The 24,228-nt window shown below is 42.1% G+C and overlaps 1 protein-coding gene and 1 pseudogene across 11 annotated transcripts in view; both read left to right on the top strand.

Annotated features, from left to right (window-relative positions):
• LOC134226251 (nephrin) overlaps window positions 1-24,228 on the top strand; it is a 1,334,188-nt gene that overhangs the window by 703,586 nt on the left and 606,374 nt on the right. The window lies entirely within an intron of this gene.
• Window positions 18,806-19,442, top strand: LOC134223395 (uncharacterized; annotated as a pseudogene).

Raw genomic sequence — 24,228 nt, 5'->3', positions numbered from 1 at the left:
AGTTAAAGTCTTCTGTGACCCCTAAATGTCCTCCGGAAGATCCGTAACATCCGTAAAAGTGGTCAATTCTAAAGTTAATCCCAGAGCTCCACGATTTTTTCGTAACCATTCATTCTGGCAAATTGTGGGTGCACTCAATAGTGAAAGTCTTCTGTGACCTCCAAATGCCCCATAAATGGTTCTTCGAAAGATCCGGAACATCCGTAAAATGGCCAATTCCAAAAGTTAATCCCAGAGATTCGCGATTTTTTGACAATCATTCATTCTGGCAAATTGTGGGTGCAATAAACAGTTAAAGACCCCAAAATGTCCCAGAAACGATCCTTCGGAAGATCAGGAACATCCGTAAAATGGCCATTTCTAAAAGTTAATCCCAGAACTTTGTGATTTTTTTGGAACATCCGTGAAAATGGACAATTCCAAAAGGTAATCCCAGAGATTTGCATTATTTCGTAATCATCCATCCTGACGAATAATGGATGCAATCAGTAGTGAAAGTTTTCAGTAATCTCAAAAAGCTCCAGAAACGGTCATCCAAAAGATCCGGACCATACGTAAAAGTGGCCATTTTCAAAAATACAGAGCTTCGCAATTCATTCATAACCGAATCGCCTGTGCAATCAATTTTGCAAGTCTTCTGCGACCCGGAAATGCTCCCGAAAGGAGCAGATACCAAAAAATCATTCCAGAGCATTGCTATTTTATTCGTAACCATCCATACGGGCAAATTGTGTACGCAATAAATTGTTCAAGTCTTCTGAGATGACCACAAACGACCCTCCGGGAAATCCGAAACATTCGTAAAAGTGGCTAATTCCAAAAGTTCATCTCAAAGCAAATTCTCTAAACTGTTCATATCATCGAATGGATTATGCAATCAATAGTGAAAGTCTATTGTGGTCCGAAATGACCACAATACGGTCCTCAAGAAACCCAAAACATCCGTAAAATATGTTAATCCTAAAATTTGATCCCAGACTTGAGCACTAACAAAAGTGTTCACGTATTCACGTATTCACGTTCACAAAAAAAAATCACGTAGTAATGGTGAATTATATGTGGAGTATATAGTGAAAGTCCTCTGTTACCTACCAAAAGTTAATCACATTCGATTTTTTAGACATTAACATTCACATTGTTAACGGCTCCGGTTCTCCGGGAAATTTGGGACATCCGCTAAAAGTATGAATTCTAGAAGTTTCTCCCAGAGCTCCACATTTTATTTCGAAAACATCCATAGCGGAGAAGTGATTGTGCAATCAATAGGGGAAGGTGGAGAGACTTGATCCCCGGGGAGACTTGATCACCCCCTGTTTTATCGAGAACTAAATTAGTTTTGTTCTAGCGTATTTTTAAGTATAGATCCTCTAGATAAATAACCTTTATGTGGTGAGTTGTTTTCTGGATTGACAAACCATATTCATTCTGCAGGCCGGTTTGTGTGTTTTTACTTTCCCAAAGATTTGTTTATTGGCCACGAAAAATTTGAACAATTTTTCAAAACAAATGCTTTCGTTTTTTTACAGCACAAAGCCATAAATATGCTTAATGATCTGTACTGATGGCAATGGCAACATTCCATCAAAGTTTTAGAATATTTGGATTTGAAGTTATTGCCTTAATATGAGGACACTTGATCCCCCATTAGTTTATTTATTTTATTTCGTCAACCTAGCACATATACATATACATGTTTGTTTTTGTAATGCTATAGTATGATTAAATAATATTTTTTTTAGTAAAGTGATGTATAATTTTGATTTTGAATATATATTGCTGAATTTGTAATGTTTGTTCTTTGAAAATACTGTCTGTTGTTATGCCGAGACATTGTTAAGTCAATAGTTTCGCAGTGTTGATTGTAAACAGCCATCATTCGGTTGAGAGGCCCAAATTCGGCGTAATTTTTTCGGCAGTGGTTGGTTAAAAATAATGTTCTATGTCGAAGTAGCCGAGAAGGTATGTAAAAATTACATTTCGATAATTCTTAGAGAGTCTGTGTGGAAATCGCGTATATTTATTTATTCTTGGTTGTAATACATCGGAAATCAGTGAATGGGATCAAGTCAACCCAGTCTCCCCTTGTTGGCATTTTCTAGGACGTCTGAATGTGCACAAAACCGTCCTCCGGAAGATCAGAAATATCAGTGAAAATGGTCAATTCCAAAAGTTCATGCCACAGCTTTGCTAATTTTCGCTTTCATTCATATGGGTGAATTATGTACGCAATCAATAGCGAAAATCCTCCGTGATATGCAATGACAATAATAAAAGTCGAGTCAAGTACGAGACACTGAAGACGGCCTTAGGTCGAAATACGTATCTGCAAAACACATAGTGGAATCAAATCAATTGGTGGAATCAAATGGAATTGTACAAACTCGTCCGATGACAAGTAATGACATTCCACTGATAGCTGAAAATAATTTTCTTATCAATAATAAAAATTCCTTCATAAAATCCGGAACATCCGTAAAAGACGCCAAATCCAACAGTTAGCGTAACAGATCATCATTAGCCAGCGACAGCGGCGTGGTAGCGTTCCTCGTTGAATTCCTCCAGAAGCTTCTCCAGAAGCTCCTCTGGAAGTTATTCAAAACTTCCTCCGGAAGTTTGTTTTGAAGTTCCTCCGGTAATCCTTCGGAAGTTCATCAAGTAATCCTCAGAAAGTTCTAAAGGCATTCCTCTAGAAGTTCTTCTGAGAACTCTGAGAGTTCTTCCGCAAATCTCTCCAGAAATTCATCAAGTAATTCTTTCCGGGGAGCTGCTCCGGGAGCTCCACCGAACTTCTTCCAGAAGTTCCTCCAGAAATTCTCAACGAAGTGCTCGGAAGTTACTTCGTGAATTCTTTTGAATTGGCCACATTCACGGATGTTCCGGATCTTCGGTACCATTATCGTACAGTACCGAAAACTTTTATTATTGATTGCAAACACAATGACGAAAAAAATGCGATACTCTGAGATATTATTTTGGAATTGAGCACTTTTACGAATGAACTGAATCTTCCGGAGGACCGTTTCTTAAGAACTTGGAGGTCACAGAAGACTTTCCCTATTAATTTGCCAGAATGAAAGGTTACAAAAAAAAAATCACTGTGCTGAAGTTTTGGAATTGTCCACTTTTACGGATGTTTCAGATCTTCCGAAGGATTGTTTCTACGACATTTGTAGACCACAGAAGACTTTCACTATTGAGTGCACCCACAATTCACCAGAATGGAAGGTTACGAAAAAATTGCTATGTTCTGGGTTGAACTTTTGAAATGGCGTCGCGGATGTTCCGGATCTTCTGGAACCGTTTTTGTGGCATTTTGGAGGTCACAGACGACTTTACCTATTGATTGCACCCACAATTCGCCAGAATATATTATTATGAAAAAATACAAAGCTATGGGACGAACTTTTGGAATTGTTCATATTTAGGGATGTTCCAGATCTACCGAAGGACCGTTTCTGAGACATTTAGGGGTCCCTGAATACTTTCACTATTTATTGCACGTACAATTTGTCAGCACGGATGCTCACAAAAAAATCACCAAGCTCTGGGATGAACTTTTGGAATTGGCCATTATACGGATGTTCCAGATCTTCCGAAGATCCATTTATAGGGCATTTGGAGGTCACAGAAGACATTTACTATTGATTGCACCCACAATTTGCCAGAATGAATGGTTTTAAAAAAATCCCGAAACTCTAGGGTGAACTTTTGGAATTGGCCATTTTACGGATGTTCCGGATCTTCCGGAGGGCCGTTTCTAGGACATTTGTAGGTCACAGAAGGCTTTAACTATTGATAGCCCCCACAATTTGCCAGAATGAATGGTTATCAAAAAAGCTCTGGGATGAACTTTTATAATTGACCAATTTTACGGAAGCTCCGGATCTTCCAGAGGGCTTTCCGATTACCGCTCGAGGGATAAATTTGCCCAGAAATGGCATATACAATATAGCAAATACAGTTGGGATCATCAGAGCACATATTTGCAAGCAATTTTATGTTTCATAACAAGAAACTCGATAACTTGGTGCCAAATTGAGAATCTCAAACAGTACCTCTTTAGCACAGGTTCCCCGGGGACTAGAGTGGTCAATTTGGATGAACCACCCCGTGGGCTTGTTATTGGAACCTACAGCTTTCGTTTGGTGCCTAAAGATCGAAAATCGGTTGAAATTTGAGTTTTTGTGATCGAGATGAAATCTTGGGTCCAAATGGACCCCAATGCACAATGTGTCACTGTTTTTTGTGGCGACTCCCCTAGATGTCGCTGGAAGCTGATTTTCTCAGGGAATCCTTATTACCATAGGTTAGGAAAAGTCAGAATTTTTCAGATTTTTATCTCCCTTGGTAATTCTTTTTAATTTTTTTTTAGCAACTCTTCCAGAAATTTCTCCAGAACTTGGGATATTCCTTTAGAAATTTCCTTTGAACATTCTTTCGGAAATCTGCCCCAAATTTCTCAGGGAATAGAATTTCCGATAGTATTCCAAGGAATTCCTGAGCTCCTGTAGGAATTGATGGAATCATTATTGAATTTTTCTGGAAAAATTATGGAGGTATTGACTGTTTCCTTGGTAACAAAACGCGCCGACCACTTTTTAGGCACCTTCAAAATCGTCGTCAACAACTATATTCTAAAACTTTGGATAATAAATCATTTTTATCTGCATGGAAAACAATTTCGGGAAATAATGCGATTATTGAGTTTCTAAAATTTTGTCCACAGTTGATTTGACAGATCTTATGGCCATTTCTGCTAGCGACGATTTTGGTGCGTTTCCTTAGGAAATATTCAAGATATTCGCAAAAGAAATTCAGAAAGTGATCCCAAGGTGATTCTTAAGAACATCTGAAAATTTATGAACAGTAGTGAACCCCGGTTTGACACTGGAATAGCTTGCTAGAAAAACCCCTAAAATGTGGCGATTGCAATCTATTCATTATCACACTTTTTCGGATATTCTCAGGTATTCCAGGAATTGGGTGCATTTCGTAGTTGCTACTCCGTGATCGACCAGAACAATCACAATTGCACAGGGAACTAATGGATGGAAGCATGGGATTTGCTCTCCAACCTCAATGTGCACGATCCAAGAGCTCTAGTATTTTGGATAGTCGATAATGGCGCTGGCCACGTCCTCACGGTCATCGAGGATCGGAAGGAATTCATGATGCAGTCACTCGCACACTGCAAGTCGAGAGCACCTAAAACCATTTTTTGTGCATGCTTCAACGGAGTCACGTTGAAAAATATGTGTTTCGTTTGCTGGTGGTTTTATTGAATGCACACAGTGGAGTCAATTTATTGCACTTAGAACACTTTTTTTGACTTGGCTTTAAGTGATTACAGCCAAAGCACTGAAAATTTTTACTCCCCACACAAACAAATTAGTCGCTTTGGCGTTCTCTACCGCAACAAGTGACCAACGGCTGCAAACATTATGATGCACCAAGTGATGCACACAGTATTTCGAAACAGCAACAAACCATGGATAACGATTAACGAGTTAGAAGTAAAGTTAATCAAGATTTCACAGAAGCGATTGTTAGAACTTTTCAATGTTTTCACACATCTACTTGGTGAGATTTAATACTCCATTGCCTGGTAAGTTCGTGTCTCCAATAGGAGTAGACCAAGTCTGTTCGTACCATTACCTGTCAACGGCAGCGACTGAAGCAATGAGCAACTTTCGACAGCGCAACCAGATCCTACCAAATTGTTTCCCCGCCCCTGGCGATGACTTTCCTGCAAAAACAACTACCATCGATAGAGGCGCCGACCATATGAGATTGTGTGGCAGACAAAATAGGTTCGTCATCGACGGCGCGGCGGTAGAACAACGAAAATTTACACCTTCCTCGCCGATCAGACTGAATTTAAGATGGGCGGGAGAAAACAACAGCTTCTTCGTTCATGGAAAGTTTCGAAGAACAGAAAACTTTGGCTTTGCCTCAGCCTACATGTCGGGTGGGATTGTACGTACGTGTGTGAGGATTATCATCGGTAGGGTACAAGCTTGAAATAAAGGGGCGGCAAAACTTCGGAAAATAATGGCTGCTTAAACAATTTCACGATCCTTGTTGTAAGAGACGATAGTCGCACAGCCGTGTGAGATGCTGAGAGTAGTGTGCCATGCAACAGCAACTTTAGCACGGGGCGAGCCAGGAAAGGGTTCTCAGTGAATGTACATAGCGAGCAGTACACGGTAAGAACAGAGAAAAGAGCAAGGTATGCGTAATCTGTGAAATCTGGCGGAATGATTACCATCTGTGATACGCTATCTGTTGATTGGGTGTGAAATTATGATTGACAAACAAATTGAGTTCGGTTCTGGGGTACGTGATTAGATTATGTTGTTGTTTATTTTATTCTCGAAGCTTGGTTCAGTTTTTCGTCTTTGAATGGTTTAAGAGAAAGACATAACTATTTTCTATTTTTGAGTTTCGGAGGCTAATTTAGGACAATCACAACAGAGTCCAAAAATGGCTGTCAGAATGGCCGTCTAAGCCTTCATCTAGCCTTTTTGGTAGCACAAAAGTCGACGCATCTAAAACCATCTAAAACCATCTAAAACCATTGTTTGTGCATGCTTCAGCAGGTCACGTTGAAAAATATGTGTTTCACTTGCTGGAGGTTTTATTGAATGCACACAGTGGAGTCAATTTATTTCACTTAGAACACTTTTTTTCTGGCTTGGCTATAAGTGATTACAGCCAAATCACTGAAAATTTTTACTTCCCACACAAACAAATTAGTCGCTTTGGCGTTTTCTACCGCAACAAGTGACCATCGGCTGCAAACATTATGATGCACCAAGTGATGCACACAGTATTTCGAAACAGCAACAAACCATGAATAACGATTAACGAGTTAGTTTCAGACGCTGAGTCAGATTAGTTTATTTTATTCGCTCTACTTCAAAGTCTATCCAACTATCCAGGGTCAGTCATATGTCCCGTTAGAAATGTCTGCGAAAAGGTTACCCCATAAATGGAAACTATTTAGCAATGACTTTTGGATACAAGTTGATACTCGGCTAGAACCTTGTGCGTTTATGTGTGCAGTGCATGTTGCAGCTACTGAATGTATTCATATTTATGCCAACTTTTCATCTCAAAACTTGTGGCATTCATGATGAAATTTATGTTTATATCAATTCAAGCTCGAAAATACCAAAGTTGAATATGAATAAAATTATGTTTTGAGCTTATGTATTGAATGGTATTTGTTCACTTGTCTTAGATAAGTAAGAACTATATTTTTTATGTTTCCACCACTTGATTGTTAACCCTTATCCTCCCTTGATACTTTTTAGGCACTAAAAAATGACTTTAAAAAATCATAACTCCTTTGATTCTTAACCGATTTTGACGATTCACCTACTAAATGAACCGGTTAGGTCTCTAGTTTCCAAACCTGGGAAGAGAATTGGCATTGGCCACCTGGCTCCGGAATAATTCTGGTGTCGAGTGGGGTATTTTTTTCTCAAATCAAATGATCTTGCTAAAAGTCTTAAAACTCATTTTTTGGTGTGCCCTACTTTATGAAATCACGGGACATGTTCAAAAGTGCTTGTTCCAAGGTTCTCTGGTGGGTTTGGACAGGTTCTGCGGCATTCCAGGGACCTGGTTCCCCGGGACGTAGCCACTTTTCGATTTGATTCGAAACCCTCTTGCGATGTCTCAAACTTCATGATTTTGCGCAACAAGCTCAATAGAGTCTAATTTGAGGTACCTAAGTGGTTCTGGTCAGGTTCCGTGGCATTCCGAACCTGGTTTCCCCAGGGAAGTAGCCCTTTTTGATTTGATCCGAAACCCTTCTTGCGACGTCTCAAACTTCATGATTTCGCGAAAAGAGCTCAATAGAGTCTAATTTGAGGTACCTGGTGGTTCTGGGCAGATTCCGTGGCATTCCGGGGACCTGCTTCCTCCGGGCAAGTGGCCACTTTTCGATTTGATCCGAAACCCATTTTGCGACGCCTCAAACTTCATGATTTTCGCGAAACAGACTCAATAGAGTCTAATTTGAGGTACCTGAGTGATTCTGGTCAGGTTCCGTGGCATTCCGGGACCTGGTTCCCCGGAGAAATAGCCACTTTTTATTTGATCCAGAAACCCTTTTTGCGACGTCTCAAACTTCATGATTTCGCAAAACGAGCTCAACAGAGTCTAATTTGAGGTACCTGGTGGTTCTGGGCAGATTCTGTGGCATTCCGAGGACCTGGTTCCTCCGGGCAAGTGGCCACTTTTCGATTTGATCCGAAACCCATTGTGCGACGCCTCCAAACTTCATGATTTCGCTTGAAACGAGCTCAATAGAGTCTAATTTGAGGTACCTGAGTGGTTCTGGTCCAGATTCCGTGGCATTCCGGGGACCTGCTTCCTCCGGGCAAGTGGCCACTTTTCGATTTGATCCGAAACCCATTTTGCGACGCCTCAAACTTCATGATTTCATGAAACAGGCTCAATAGAGTCTAATTTGAGGTACCTGAGTGATTCTGGTCAGGTTCCGTGGCATTCCGGGGACCTGGTTCCCGGAGAAATGGCCACTTTTGATTTGATCCGAAACCCTTTTTGCGACGTCTCAAACTTCATGATTTTGCAAAACAGGCTCAACAGAGTCTAATTTGAGGTACCTGAGTGGCTCTGGTCAGGTTCCGTGGCATTCCAGGGACCTGGTTCCCCAGGAAATGGCCACTTTTGATTTGATCCGAAACCCTTCTTGCGACGTCTCAAACTTCCATAATTTCATGAAGCAGCTCAACAGAGTCTAATTTGAGGTACCTGAGTGGTTCTGGTCAGGTTTCGTGGCATTCCGGGGACCTGGTTTCCTCGGGGAAGTGGCCACTTTTCGATTTGATCCGAAACCCACCTTGCGAAACCCACCAGTGGCATTCTGGAAACCTGGTTCCCTTGGGGAAGCGGCTACTTTTCGATTTGATTCAAAACCCATCTTGCGATGCCTCAAACTTCATGATTTCGCGAAACGCAGTCAATAGAGTCTAATTTGAGGTATCTGAGCAGTGCTGGTCACGTTATGTTACATCCTTGGAACCTGGTTCTACCAGGAAGTGGTCCCTTTTGATGTGATCTGAAACCCATTTTCCGTCGTCTCAAATTTAAAGATTTCACGAAACGAATTCAATAGATTCTATTTCGAGGTATCTGAATGGTGACATTCCGAGAACCTGGTTCCCTTGGATATGTGGGCTTTTGTAGTGATCGGAAACCCATCTCTAGACAAACTTCATGGTTTCACAAGACATTTTCAATAGAGATTTTTCAAGGTACTCGAGTGGTGCACGTTATGTTCCGTGGCGTTCAGGGAATCTGGTTTACCAGGCAGGTTCTTGATGCATTTTTAAACCCTTCCTGAATCGTATCACTTGTGTCAGGTGGAAACTATCCAGAAGTACAAAATTTCTCAGAATACTCGAGCATGTACAACATTTTAGAATTTCATGTTTCGTTGTTCATGTTACAGATTACATGATTCAGGATTCAGAATACATAGAGCAGTTTAATCATCCCCGAGGACACCAGGTTACTGACATAATGAGAAACGTCTTCTTGTTTCGCGAAGATCCATGAAGTTTGAGACGTCAAAATATTGTTCAGTTCAGTTCACATTAAAAATGACCACATCCCAGGAGAACCAGGTCTCGCGAAGTCATGAAGTTTGAGACGTCGCAAGAAGTCGTAACCGCAAAAAGTTGCCATTTCTCAGGAACTAGGATCCAGGGATGCAACAGAACCTGACTAGCACCACTCCAAAGTACCTTTAAATTGAGCTCGTTCCGTGAAATCATGAAGTTTGAGTCGTCGCAAAATGGATTTTAGAATCACATCAAAAAGGACCACTTCCTTGATGGACCCACAATGCCACGTTACCTAACCCGCACCACTTAGAGTACCTCAAATTAGACTGTTGAGCTCGTTTCGCAAAATCATGAAGTTTGAAACGTCGCAAGATGGGTTTCGGATCAAATCAAAATCAACGACTTCCCGAGGGAACCAGGTCCCCGAAATACCACGGAACCTGACCAGAACCACTCAGGTACCTCAAATTAGAACACTATTGAGATCGTTTCGTGAAATTATGAAGTTTGAGACGTCGCAAGATGGGTTTCGAATCAGAACGAAAAGTGGTCACTTCCCCGGGAGAACCAGGCCCCCGGAATGCCACGGAATCTGACCAGAAGCACTTAGGTACCTCAAATTAGACTCTGTTGAGCTCGTTTCGCAAAATCATGAAGTTTGAAACGTCGCAAGATGGGTTTCAGATCAAATCCAAAAATCAGCCTCTTCCCTGAGGGAACCTGACCAGAACCACTCAGATACCTCAAATTAGACTCTATTGAGCTCGTTTCGCGAAATCATAAAGTTTGAGACGTCGCAAGATGGGTTTTGGATCAAATCGAAAAGTGGCCACTTCTCCGGGGGAACCAGGTCCCCGGAGTGCCACGGAACCTGACCAGAACCACTCAGGTATCTCAAATTAGACTCTATTGAGCTCGTTTCGCGAAATCATGAAGTTTGAGACGTCGCAAGTAGGGTTTTGGATCAAATCAAAAAGTGGCCACTTCCCCGGGGGAACCAGGTCCCCGGAATGCCACGGAACCTGACCAGAACCACTTAGGTACCTCAAATTAGACTCTATTGAGCTTGTTTTGCAAAATCATGAAGTATGAGACATCGCAAGATGGGTTTCGGATAAAATCGAAAAGTGGCCATGTCCCGGGGGAACCAGGTCCCCGGAATGCCGCAGAACCTGTCCAAACCCACCTTGGAACAGGCACTAATGAACATGTCTCGTGATTTCATGAAGTGGGACACATCAAAAAATTAGTTTTCAGAGTTTTAGCATGGTCATTTGATTTGAGAAAAAAAAGGTACCCACTCGACCCCGGAATTATTCCGGAACCCCAATGCCGATTCTCTTCTCAGGTTTGAAAACTTGAGACCTAACCGGTTCGTTTGGTAGGTGAATCATCAAAATCGGTTGAGAATCAACGGAGTTATGATTTTTTGAAGTCATTTTTTAGTGCCTAAAAAGGGCAAAACATACTTTTGCATATAAACGCTAAAGACGGATCCATAAAAAACTGGAAAATGATCTATAAATAACATCTGAATGTTCCTTAAAATGCTACCATAAATCCATAAAATAGTTAATGAGATTCCATAAAGAATAATTTTTCGATCCATAACTAAGCTAAAATTTAGCAATTAATTGGGAAATATGTTCCATTAACATGGTCAAGAAAAGCAATACAATTCTTGCTATTTTCCCATGAAAATGACAAATGATCGGTAAATCTTTGGAAAATGATCCATAAAACTATATTTTGATCCATAAAACTTCAAATTTGCGCTTTTTTTTTATCGTGATGATGATCCATAATTTCAGTAATATGATCCATAATTTTAGTCATATGATCCATAATTTTGGCCATTTGATCCATAACTTTGTTCAAATGATCCATAGTTTTGGTGATATGATCCATAAATTTTGATAAATGATCCATAGATTTTTAAAAAATGTCTGGATCAATTAATATAGTTTCATTGGCCTTCTTTCCAAGCATTATGGATCACATTATAAAATTATGGATCATATGACCAAATTATGGATCATATGGCTGAAATTATGGATCATCATTAGGATAAAAATTGCGCAAATTTAAAATTTTATGGATCAATATATAGTTTTTATGGATCATTTTCAAAGTTTATGGATCATAAAAATATTCTTTATGGAATCTCTCGAACCATTTTATGGATTTATGCATTTATGGAACATTCAGATGTTATTTATGGATCGTTTTTCATTTTTTTATGGATGGTTTTTCCACATTGAACGGTGCAAAGTAAGGGCTGCCCCTAAAAAGTATCAAGGGAGGATAAGGGTTAATCTACACGCACTTTGACCTCAACACTGAGGCAGTCTTCAGTGAATTTTGTTAGGGGTATTCACCTAACAGCGTAAGCAGCTGAGTATCTGATTATTGAAATGTTTCATAAGTCAGAGGCAAATCAGCCTAGGGCTGAAAACCTATCTCGCGCTTATAGGGGCGTAACTGTATAGATCGATTTCTCTTCGTCAATGTTTTCTTTTCATTATTGTACCAAATTGCGCTAGTTTTTGGATGATTTAATGGTTTGGTAAGATAAAGCATGATTGTATCTTGCACCAGAATCAATAATCACGGTTGAAGCTTTTGAAACAAATGAGTTATTAACAAAATATAAAATCGATTAAGGGAATTGATCAATACAGTTACGCCCCTATGTGACTAAGTGCGAGCTATGTGTATAATAAAGATCATAATACCTAATAATAGTGTTTCATACACAACCCAAGGAGCATATTTCGAATCGCCTATGAAACATTTATATAAACAGATACTCAGCAACCATTGTCGGCGTTAAGTGATTTTTTGCCTTTCTCGTACAACTAAGTTGTACCGAACGGCTATAATTTTACTCCGAAATCGAACTTTTTTTAGAAGCTTTTGAGACCCATAGTATTATATACCAATCGACTCAGCTCGACGAGCTGAGCACATGTCTGTCTGTCCGTGTGTATGTATGTTTTTTTTTTTTATTGAGTTATGACACATTCGTCTGCACTTCCTCGCAAAACTGCTTGGAAACATTCACCATCACCCCTTGCGGCCTGCTAGGGGGATTGGGCTCTGGGGATCACGCCTGCTAAGTTACCTTCCACAATTAGGCAATCTTGCTTCTATGGAAATTTGCTTCCAACGTGGTGGGAGGAAAAACCCTCGACTGAGGGAAAAAACTCCTTTACTTGTTTTGTTACCTTGCTTACCCTCGGACCGCAAGATAACTGTCTACTTCATGGATTCTACCATTTCGAACTTTCCATCTTTCGCTTCCTATTCGTGTCTTTGCCTAAACTTCTCCGGTACTACCAATATGCTTTACTTCGGAAGAGTCGGCCTGTTGTGCTGTTTAGCACCACTCCTTAATACTATCGCCGGTGTTCCCAGCCTTCACCTTGAAGTGACTGGTGTCTCGGCGACTTTAGCAACTCATTCTTCACAATATACTCGGTCTCGTGCCAACGAGGAATCTAACAGAGCCCCGGCGAAGGATGTTCTTCCGATACCGACACCAACCAGCCGAGTGCCAAGGTCAGTCCCAGCCGTGTACCGTGTATTTCCCTTCAGAACTGCCCTCAAACCTGGGGCATTCAAAGATCACGTGCTCCACCGTCTCCTCGATGCTCTCACACTCCGGGCAAAATGGCGAAGCAGCATGCCCAAACCGATGTAAATACCGTGCAAACTCAAACTTCGGACGCTTAAGAACTTTCTGATATACAATCATCCTGTTAACTCGCATTTAAAATCACACCGATTAAATCACCATTGCAATGACTGAGTACAGTATTCATCTTTGAACTTCGTATTTAATACTTGCAGAATATTGCAAAGAATATTTGAAATTTATGAAAATGTTTAGCTTCTGTTTGATTCAAACCTCAGACACCGGCGGGGTTGGATTCATATTTCGGACACAAAGATTCAAACTTCAGACACCTGATTACACAGTACCGGGAAGAATTGTTGAACACAATTCTCACTGCACAGCTCAGACTGTCTTTTAATCATTTCGTCGCATTGTTTTAACATGTCTTATTAAAATGTAACTATACTAAAACAAGCAAAAACTATTAGTCCTTCCGTTCCAGCTTGACGAAACATTTCGATGAAATATTTCAGGAAATTTCCCATACGAATTTAAGCGTCCGAGGTTTGAGTGTGTCCGAATTTTGATTATCCACGGTACATCCTGAGGCAGCCGTGGCCTGACAGGAACTGTGTCAGGTGAAAGTTTACTTCGCCATGCTTCCTGTTCATCCGCTCGCGACTCGTATGGCCTTCAGCCGGAACGCACTTTGTAGCCTTCTACGGTTCCGCTTGGTTTCCAGCGCATTACCCCAAGCGGGAACTCCATACCGCAGTATCGATGACGAGACACTAGCTAGTAGACGCCTGGTGCTACTTCTTGGACCGCCAACGTTTGGCATGATCCTTGCTATTGCGCTCATAGCTTTCGCCGACTTCTCGCAGACGTAATCGACGTGGCTATTGAAGTTTAGCCGGTCATCGATCATCACTCCCAGATGTTTCAGTGATCGCTTCGATGCAATCGTATGATCACCAACGACGATCTCCAACCGCTGAATCGCCTTACAGTTGCTGACTAGTAGCACCTCCGATTTATGGTGAGCTATTTGCAGCTTCACTCCATTCATCCAGCTCTCGATCATTGCTATCGCCTCCGTCGCCAACACCTCTATTTCTTCAAGTGTCTCGCTCATCACCGTTAGTGACACGTCGTCCGCAAAACCCACGATTTTAACTTTTCTAGGCAACCACAGACTCAGGACTCCATCGTACATCCCGTTCCAAAGAGTTGAAACGAGAATGGAGCCTTGAGGAACGCCCGCTGTAACCCGCATCGACTTACGCCCTTCGTTAGTGTCTCACTCTGCACTGAAAGTAGCTCTTCAGGATATGGCACAGGTATCCAGGGACCCGCATTCTATGCAGCGCTAATGCGATGGCTTCGAAGCTGGCACTATTGAACGCATTTTTTACGTCTATTGTTACCACTGCACAATATCGATCTCCTCTTCGCTTCTGTTTGGACGCCTTCTCAGCGCTCTCGAGTACTGTCCGAATAGCATCCACCGTCGATACTCCTTTGCGGAACCCAAACTGCATCTTCGACAGTCCGCGATCGCCCTCCGTACATTTCGCAAACCTATTCAGGGTAATCCTCTCCAGGAGCTTCCCGAGTGTGTCCAACAGACATATAGGTCTGTACGAATCCGGATTGCCCGGAGGCTTTCCTGGCTTCGGCAGCAACACCAGCTTCTAAATCTTCCACATTTCTGGGAAGTTGCCTTCGTCCAGACACTTTTGCAGCACTGTTCTGAACATATCCGGACATGCCACGAGCGCAGCTTTCAGCGCCACGTTCGGTATTCCATCCGGACCGGGGGCTTTCTTCGCCTGCAGGCGCTTCGCCGCTTCTGCAAGCTCCTCATTGGACACTTGTTGGTACTCAGCGTTTGTTTCTTCTTCTTCACCGTACGGTATTAGTGGCCACGTGGTCGGGTCGTGTTGCGGGAAAAGACCCTCTACGACCTCTTTCAACTTGATCGGACACTTTTCGGCTGGCGTCGACGGACCCTTCATCTTCGCCATCACGATTCTTTAAGCATCCCCCCATGGGTTGGCGTTTGCTTCTCGACACAACTCCTTGTAGCAGTCTGACTTGCTAACTTTGATGGCCTTTTTCAAAGCGGTCCTAGCAACCCGGAACGCCACCTTGCGCTCCTCTTTCTCTGGTTCCGTCCTCGCTCTCTGTGCCCGCCTCCTGGCTCTGAGACAAGCAGCACGAAGCGTACTGAGTCCCTCGTTCCACCAGTAAGCTGGACGCCGATTGCTCCTCGGCTCCAGTTTACGTGGCATTGCTGCATCACAAGCCGTTACCATTCTCCTTGTTAGCTCGACTGCATTTACGATCTCGGTACCACTGTCCGATCGAAGTGGCTCGACGAAGAGGTCTTTATTGAAGGCTTTCGTCTTCCACTTCCTCTAGCTGGTCATCCTTCCCGCATTTCACCATTGTTTCGTTGGCCGATACGGTAACGTATCGCCTGATGGTCGCTATGGGTGTAGTCTTCACTTACTTTCCAGTCCATGTTTGTCGTCAGTGAAGGGCTACAGAACGTGATGCAATTATAGACTCCCTCCCGTCTCTCTGAAATGTGCTCACCGAGCCTTCATTGCACAATCGTACGTCTAGCTTTGCTAGAGCTTCCTGCAGGATATATCCTCTTGTGTTGGTCACTCTACTGCCCCACTCCACAGCCTAGGCATTAAAGTCACCTGCTATGACTACTGGCCTTCGTCCAATCGGCTTGTCGGTTAACTGATCCATTATATGGCTGAACCGTTCCACGGTCCATCGTGGAGGTGCATAGCAGCTGCATACAAAGATGCCGTTGATTTTGGCAATCACGAAGCCTTCACATGAACTCTCCACCACTTCTTGAATTGGGAATTTGCCTATAACTTGTATCGCAGCCATTCCCGAACTATCTGTCAACCAGTTGCCGTTATCAGGAGGAACTCGATACGGCTCTGCAATTATCGCGACATCGCACCTGTTTTCCGTTGTTGACTGCCACAACAGTTGCTGTGCGGTTTCGCAGTGATTCAAATTAATTTGGATTATTTCCACTACTGTTGACCTGCGATCGCCCTCTTGTAGGCAGGGCATTTGTAGCCACCCGTCTGATGGTCATTTCCATCCTCTGGAGTGCAAAGCATGTACATGGGTCTTTGCGTGCAGTCTTTCGCAAAATGACCTGTTTCCCCGCATTTCCAAGACATGTTGGTTCTGTCCGGACCTTTACAAGCCCCTGCCCGGTGTCCGAAGTCCAAACATTTGAAGCATCTCTCCGCTTGTTTATTCACTGGCGCGGCAGCTTTCAATGGGCATTTAGACCATCCAACAGTCAGTTTGCCTACCGCTAGAGCCTTGTTAGCAGCGGTTACTAGCAGACAAATTATCGCTGTTTGTGTTCCTACGAATGTTTTCCTTATTCTGATTGCCATTTGAACCTCGCCCAGAATGCACTGTGACTTCAGCGCATCCTTGAGCTCTTCTACCGATCTCGTCTAGATCCCTGCACATAATCACCATCTCTGGGGTCAGGGATTTAACTTCCGCCTCTGCCCAGCGATTTTACAATGCGCTCCTGCATAGTCCAAGCAATCAACCGCAGGGTCCTTCCTTAACTCGAAGAGCATCTCTCCAGTTTGTGTGCGCCTGGTCCTTACTACATTCTCGCCCAAGTCCCTCAGCTCCGGATCCTCTCTAACTTTCTTGAAGAGCGCTGCATACGTCCTTGCGTCATTTCGCCTGACGAGTACGGCTTCCCCTTTGGTGGCTTCTGACGAGGCGGAGGCTTTTCTTTCTTGTTCTGCTTCATTTCTCTTGCCTCTTTCCGTTTCTGCTGTCTATTTCTTTTCTCCTTCTGGCCAACTACAGTACTCCATCCTGCTCCCTGTGAAGTAGCGTCTGTCACTACGACGGCGGTAGCGTCCTCTCGCGTTTGCTTCTTCAGGACCACCTGGTCTCCGTCTCCCGGCGAAATTCTGGATTGTCTTTGCAAGCAGTGAGGTCCATGCGAGGGTTGGCTTGGACGCACTCATGGCCGTGTTCAGAGCCGATCGCGCAATCGGGAAAATCTCAACCGAGCCTAGTGCTCACCAAGAACTTGGTGGACGAGTATTGAACGTATTCGGAGGACTGCTAGTTTTTTACCGGGACGGGGGCGGCCGTACTGTTGGCCCACTCGCCATTTCAAGCCGGTGTCACCCTTCCTTACTCAGGGAGTAGAACAGCACGACCGTCAGTATGTATGTATGTGTGTATGTGTGTGTATGTGTGTGTATGTGTGTGTGTATGTGTGTGCACAAAAGCTATAAAAAACATTAGACAACTTTTCGTATAGTAATCCTTAACCGATTTTCTCGCAACAAGTTTCATTCGACAGGGGAAAAAGCCTTGTTGTCACTATTGAATTTTATAACGATCGGTCATTGCGTTTAAAAGTTATGAAGAAAATGGTACATCGGACCTTATGAACCCCGTATAAGGTTGGTGTCTTAACTAAATTGCGAGAAAGGCACCACCAACGCTAGGTGGATTAATCTGGGTTTTCTAATGATTTTCATTTGACTAATTACGTAGCGTAAAAATAGACAATTTCTAATCCCTTCCTCTAATGTTAAACTTTTTTTGAGGCATCTAAAAATTGTGTACGGATCGTCACACTTCTCTCATCCCTTCTCTCTCCTCTAAAAGAATCTTAATTTGTGGACCACCCTTACTGACAATTTCGATGTCGAGGTTTCAATGATTTATGTGGTTTAGTAATAGATTTCTAAGGGTCTGTCTCAATTGGATAATTAAACTGAAATTAAACTCAAAAGTGACATTTCTATAATTATCGAATAACCCTGCACGCAGAGCAAGATTACTTTTGACAGATATCGAATCATTTTCCATCGATGTCTTATTGGAATTGCTGGGTAGCACCAGCCATTCTTGTAACGGGGTGATTGTTAATGTTCGAACTGTCACTTTTAAGTTTAATTCTCCAAATGAGACAGACACATACACATATAACGTATTCTCCAAATGAGACAGACCCTAAGGTCTGTCTCATTTGGAGAATTAAACTTAAAAGTGACAATTCGAAAATTAGCAAATATCCCAGTCATAAGAATGGCTGGTGCTACCCAGCAATTCCAATAAGACATCGATGCAAAATGATTCTATATCTGTCAAAAGTAATCTCGCTCTGCCAGCAGGGTTATTCGATAATTATTGAAATGTCACCTTCAAGTTTAATTTCAGTTTAATTCTCCAAATAAGACAGACCCTAAAGAGCTGAGCAGAATGGGTACGTTTGGAGCACGTGCTGAGGATCTTCAAATGCAGTTAATCAATAAATATGTCGCGTCTTTACAAGCACCTTGAATTGCCATCACCGGGGTCAAATATTTGTACCTTTTTTCACCTTTGATTCCATTGCGGAAACGATGCTTCAAGTTGACCACAAATAATGTGTCTGCATAATTTTGCTCCAAATATCGCTTATTTACGCTTATGTTTGCTTCCAGCAATTCAATCAATGGAGTATATATAGATCACTCCCAACTGTTTCGAAATCAGTGTCTGTTCCAGTCTAAAACGTATCGTTACAGACTATCCAACTAAAATTTGCCCAAAACCGAAATGCATCTTCCTGCATATTTAATTTCGTTTTGTTTGCTCCTCTGCTACGGTGAGTCCATCATCGCCAAGGTCCAACTCAAACTGTGAACCAAATCGTATTTACATACTCTTCTTCAACAGCCAACGCCGACGTTAATGAGATTGTTGCCAATGACCCGCCAAAATCGGAGGAAATTCAAACGTGTCTGGTGTTAACCACCAATTTGCAACCCGATCTGGAGGCCAACACCGTTCTGCCGGAGCACGGTCCGGTGCCGGAATCGTCCTCGCTAACGGAGGTTGACGTCAAGATCGCTACCGAGCCGGAAGAGGTTCAGCCGAGTGGTCAGCTGGACAGCACCCATGCGGACTATCAGGGACCGTATCACCGGCAAGCCAAAGATCCCACTGGAGTACGGTGCTCCGCTGCCGGCAACCGATGTTCCAGCTCTTCCTCCGCCGGAGGGACGGAATGAAATCTTCGAAGGTGAGGACTATCTGCCGCCGTCGGTGGACAGTGATAGCAGCGTCAGAGCTAAGAGACATGCTAAGTTTGCGGGCAGGCATTCGGTTTAGCGGTGCTGTGTATTTATGGTTTGGAATAAAGTTTGACGATTAGTAGCCTAAAGCTCGATAATTCTTTGAAATATCGCCATATTGAGGTAGATCTTGCAACGTTTGAGATACGATCACTTCAATGCTGAAGATAATGAGGAGTGTGTTTTTGCTAATAGAATGATAGGTACCAATAGTGGAGGTATTAGTAGATGCACAAAAGAAAATATTTTTCTAAAATTGATTATTATGGGAAATTTCTGCTTTATTATCTTAGTCAATAGATAAACTAATAAATTTGCTAACAAAAATGAGATAGATGTCATTTAACATCAACAATTGCCAAATATTGCTTGCAACACTATGGGTACACTGTTCCTTTAGTGGCAGTAAAAATTAATTTTGGTTCCTATACTGCCGTAATCTGAAAAAGTGACGTATACGCCATTTTCCAAAAATAGTGTTAACGAGTACTACTCATCGAGCTCTTTAACAGAAAAATGGAAATCATGCATGTTGTAAAATGGCTGTTACGTCATTTTTTCAGATACGGCAATACTCAATAATTAACTATCCATTGGTTTCTTGTGAGACTCGCCACTATTTGTACAGTTGAAAATCATTGTTTTCAATAGTTTTTCAAGCGAAATTGGCCTGGTGGCTTTTCAGATATGAATACCTGCAATTCTTTGAAGGATTTCCATCATGTAGACAGCATTTATGATTCAGAATAGAATTCTATGGTAAAAAAGATTTTCAAAAATCCTGCCTCGCCATACAATACACTAATTTATGAACGAAAGTTGCGACGTGCTATAACTGCTTCATGGTCACTAGAAACAAATTTTCCGAACCATTGTATTGTCATAACTCCTATAGTGATTATGATAACGCTGTTTTGACATCGCAATGAAAGGATTCATATTTAGTAAAATTACTTCAAGGCATCGTCATGACACCAGTCAGCGCTCCGCAATGCAGATAGCCATCAGCAAATTATTCATAGGAACGAAAATGCAGCATTCTTCTTCACAATTCTCCACAATCCACATATTCAATATGATGGCACTCTACTTGCTGTGGTGCAGAATGTATTTCAATTTTTTGGCAACCAACTTGGTTGGATAATGTTGCACTTACTGACTGCTGTCAGCGTATTATGCATGCCGCCGAAGGACGTCGTTTTCGAAGGTTGCGTGCATTACACATTGGTCATATGTATGCAAAAAAATATCTTTTTTGGCTGTGCGAGTAAAGACTAAATACGCGTGTTCATTACCTCTCTATAGGTGAGTAACATATATATTAGCTGTTTGTAAACTTCGAAAGTACGTACCCTCGATTGTACTTACTTTTGTACTTAAATTCATGAAAGGTGCAGAAATAAAATATAGTACCACCTTCAGCTTTTCATCAATGTTTGGTAATATTTTAGCAAAAAAAAATTCATGATAAAGCACATAGTACTAAAGTACAGTAGGAGTCATTCTCTAGAATTACGTCATTAATTTGTTGTTTGATGTACAAAATCATTTTTCGAAGAGTGTTTAGCTCGAAATGCTCCCAGCATTCACGAAAACGATTTTTATTCGTATTTTTGTTGACGAATACCGTATTATACGTATACCTATTGTATAAAAGTAACGAGCAATTACAACACGAAGGTTTTCCAAGAAATTAGGGCCTGGAAAAAGGCTAATCTTTCAAAACTTTATGTATGTTTCGCTAAAAATCTTGTTTAAGTCAACTCAGAGTTGTAAGTCGCTGCAAGATCAGCTGGAAAAAAGAAGTTATTTATGGAGGCCCATAGAGATGACTCACTGTTGCTTGATATTTCGCTAATCTCTAGCATTTCGAAGTCGATCCTCCGACCTAATCCAAAGGAACTACAATCATCCACTTACTTATGCAGGCAATGTACATCTCATCGAAATTGAAGCTATTATGGTTTTGTCACTTTATAAAATAGAGCTTGCCGCGCCTTCTGCGCCACTTCCAGTTTTCGTTGCCAGGCAGAATCAAGCACGACTTTGGTATGATTCACTCTTTTAGTTCACTTACTTACTTACTTATGGATCCTGTACACCTCCGGTGAGTGCAAAGAGCCGACTTGAAAGATCTCCATCCTGAAGCGATGCCCGGCTATCGCCTTTAACCTGTTGCCAGAGTCCAGATTTCAGTCGACTTCTTTTATTTCTTTATTGAGGCCATATCGCCGCCACCTTGAGCCTCTGGGTCTGCCTCTGCTGCGATGTCCCGCTGGGTTCCAGTTCAATAATGCTTGCTTACAGATTTCGTTTCCCGCCCCTACGTAGAGTGTGGCCATTGACCCAGCCCACTTCCGATCCCGAATTTCTGTTGTTATCGGCACTCTGAGGTGACAACGACGATGGAGCTCGTTGTTTGAGATCCGGTTGTGAGGCCAGGAGCCAGGCCCGAATGCTATATACCGTAGGCATCTGTTAATGAACACCTGCAGCCGTTAGGGTGTTCTCCACTGGTACACACCATGTTTCGCTGACGTATAACAGCACAGATTTCACGTTAGAGTTTGAAGAAAATTCATATTTTGGTGCGTTCACTTATTTTGCCTGTTTTCCAGATATTTGCTTAAACTCGCAAAGAAGGCAGCCCTTGCTTTCTAACCAGATCCGTGCGCCTATGTCGATCTTGGTACCGCCGTCTGACGCCATTTGGCTACCCAAGATATTGAAGCTTTCAACATTCTCCACTGGTTGCCCGGCTGCTGTGAAACTGGAAGGAGTCACCGTGTTTACATCCAACGATTTGGTTTTGTTGACCGTTGATGGCTTAAAACCTGCCGAGAGAGGCGATCAGCAAAGGTCGTTGAAGCACTTTCCTGCATATCAGAGCGCCGTTGCGCAGAGAGTGCAAGCGTCATCCGCCAATTCAGAAGTCGTTTAGGGGTGCTCTCATGGTTGCAGTAGGCAAACGCCATAACAGCCCGCGGTTTTGGTTCACGGTCAATCGCGTCTATCAGAATCTCATCGATTACGATGAGGAACAGTAACGGTGATAGAATACATCCGCCTCACACCAGCTACGACCCGGATAGGGTCATACAGGAATTCATTGTGCAGCACTCTACACGAAAAGGCCTCGTACTGTGCTTCGATGAGGCCGATCGATTTTCCTCAAGGAACCCCCTTGCGTCTCAGGGCGCCCCACATATTCTCGTATTGTGATTGAGGAACCCGGTCAGAAAGCTTTTTCGCTAGTCAATGAATACCAAGTAAAGGAGACTCTTGGAGATTCGTTGACCTGCTCCAAAATGATACGGAGACGCTGACAATATGGTCCACACAGGATCTTCCGGCACGGAGATCCGGCTTTGCTGCCGCCGGAGAGTCGCACATCGATACTTCTCCTGAATTCAGGGCTAGGATAATTTTGCACAGAACTTTGAGAACGAGTACACAAGCAACATAATGCACCTCGCCAGTTATCGCATACAAGTCAGGTCACCCACTTTTGGGCACCTTCACTAAGATACCTTGCATCCGAAGTCGACCGGGAAAGTTGCGGTGTCCCAGATATTACAAATAAAGCGATGCAGTAGTTGAGCAACGGATGTCATGGGGTCAGCTTTGAGCACTCTCGGCTGATATGCGGGTCGACCCCTGGGGCTTTATTCGATTTCATGCTTTTTTTAGTTCACTGTTTCCTTGAAATTTCTGCTCTCATATTTTGCCCTCGTTTGTCTTTGGGAAAGCCATTATTGAAATTTTCCGGAAATCGTTCGACTACGGTATGTAATCGGAAGCCCTCAGGATCAATTTCACTGAAAACGAGACATGCATCATTGCATGATGTAATTTTTATAATCTATCGACGGTAAAAAATATACACGTCCATGCGAACTGTTCTGCATTTGAATATGCACTACTTTGGAATCAAATCAATATCAATAGCTGAACTTGTCGCATTTCTAAAGAACACCACACTTCCATTTGACGTGCACAATATTTTGAATTTAGAAACAACAAAAGTAAAAAAAAGAGTTACCTCAGCTCAAAGATTTTGAATAACATACCTTTGGTTGAAAGTCCTCCCGTCTTACCATGACTCCATCTCACACTTCAAAATACCTCTTTGCAATAAGCAGAACAGATTAAAGAAAGAACTGTCATCTATTTTTAGAACAACACCAATATCGCTCCACTCTTGAAATTTAATAGCCTTGAACCTGTGAATTCAATAGCATAGCACTTTCAATTCTAGGTGGAGACATTATTGAATTGCTTTGATCAAGTGCTAATCATTTCAGCATCCAGTGAGTAGCACTTTGAAGTCAACAGTGTTGATGAAATGTTATGGAATTGTCTGCATTCAACACACTCGTGAAAGAGTGTGACACCACTTTCAAAATCAAAGGAATATCATTGTCAGCAATAATAATGATTTTAATATTGATCATTCAATAGATGGAACAGTTAAATTGAGCGTGTTGATTTTTTACCGTGTATTTCAAAATGCTACACTCGACCCATTTCTGCAAAATAATCGAAAACAAAACCCTATTTTATCAGTTTTTGAATTCAACTTCACTTTCCATGTTTGTTGTTGGCAACTGACTGAAATCTATATCTATATCTATCTATCTATATCTATATCTTCTATCTTCTTTCTTCTCTTTCTTTCTTTTTTTATAATTTAAAACTCAATGTTTGTATGTTTGTAGGTATGTTCCAGCATAACTTCTGAACACCTTGATCAATTTTAACCAAACTTGGAACACACATTTTTTATCTTTAGGAGACGACGATAGGGGGTGTACTTTGGAAAAGGGGGAGGGTGTGGGGAAAGCGGTATTGCTAA

This window comes from Armigeres subalbatus, chromosome 3 (assembly GCF_024139115.2).
Source record: "Armigeres subalbatus isolate Guangzhou_Male chromosome 3, GZ_Asu_2, whole genome shotgun sequence".
Lineage (NCBI taxonomy): Eukaryota > Metazoa > Arthropoda > Insecta > Diptera > Culicidae > Armigeres > Armigeres subalbatus.
Note: the sequence above shows the minus strand (reverse complement) of the source record. Positions and strands in the feature narration are given on the sequence as shown.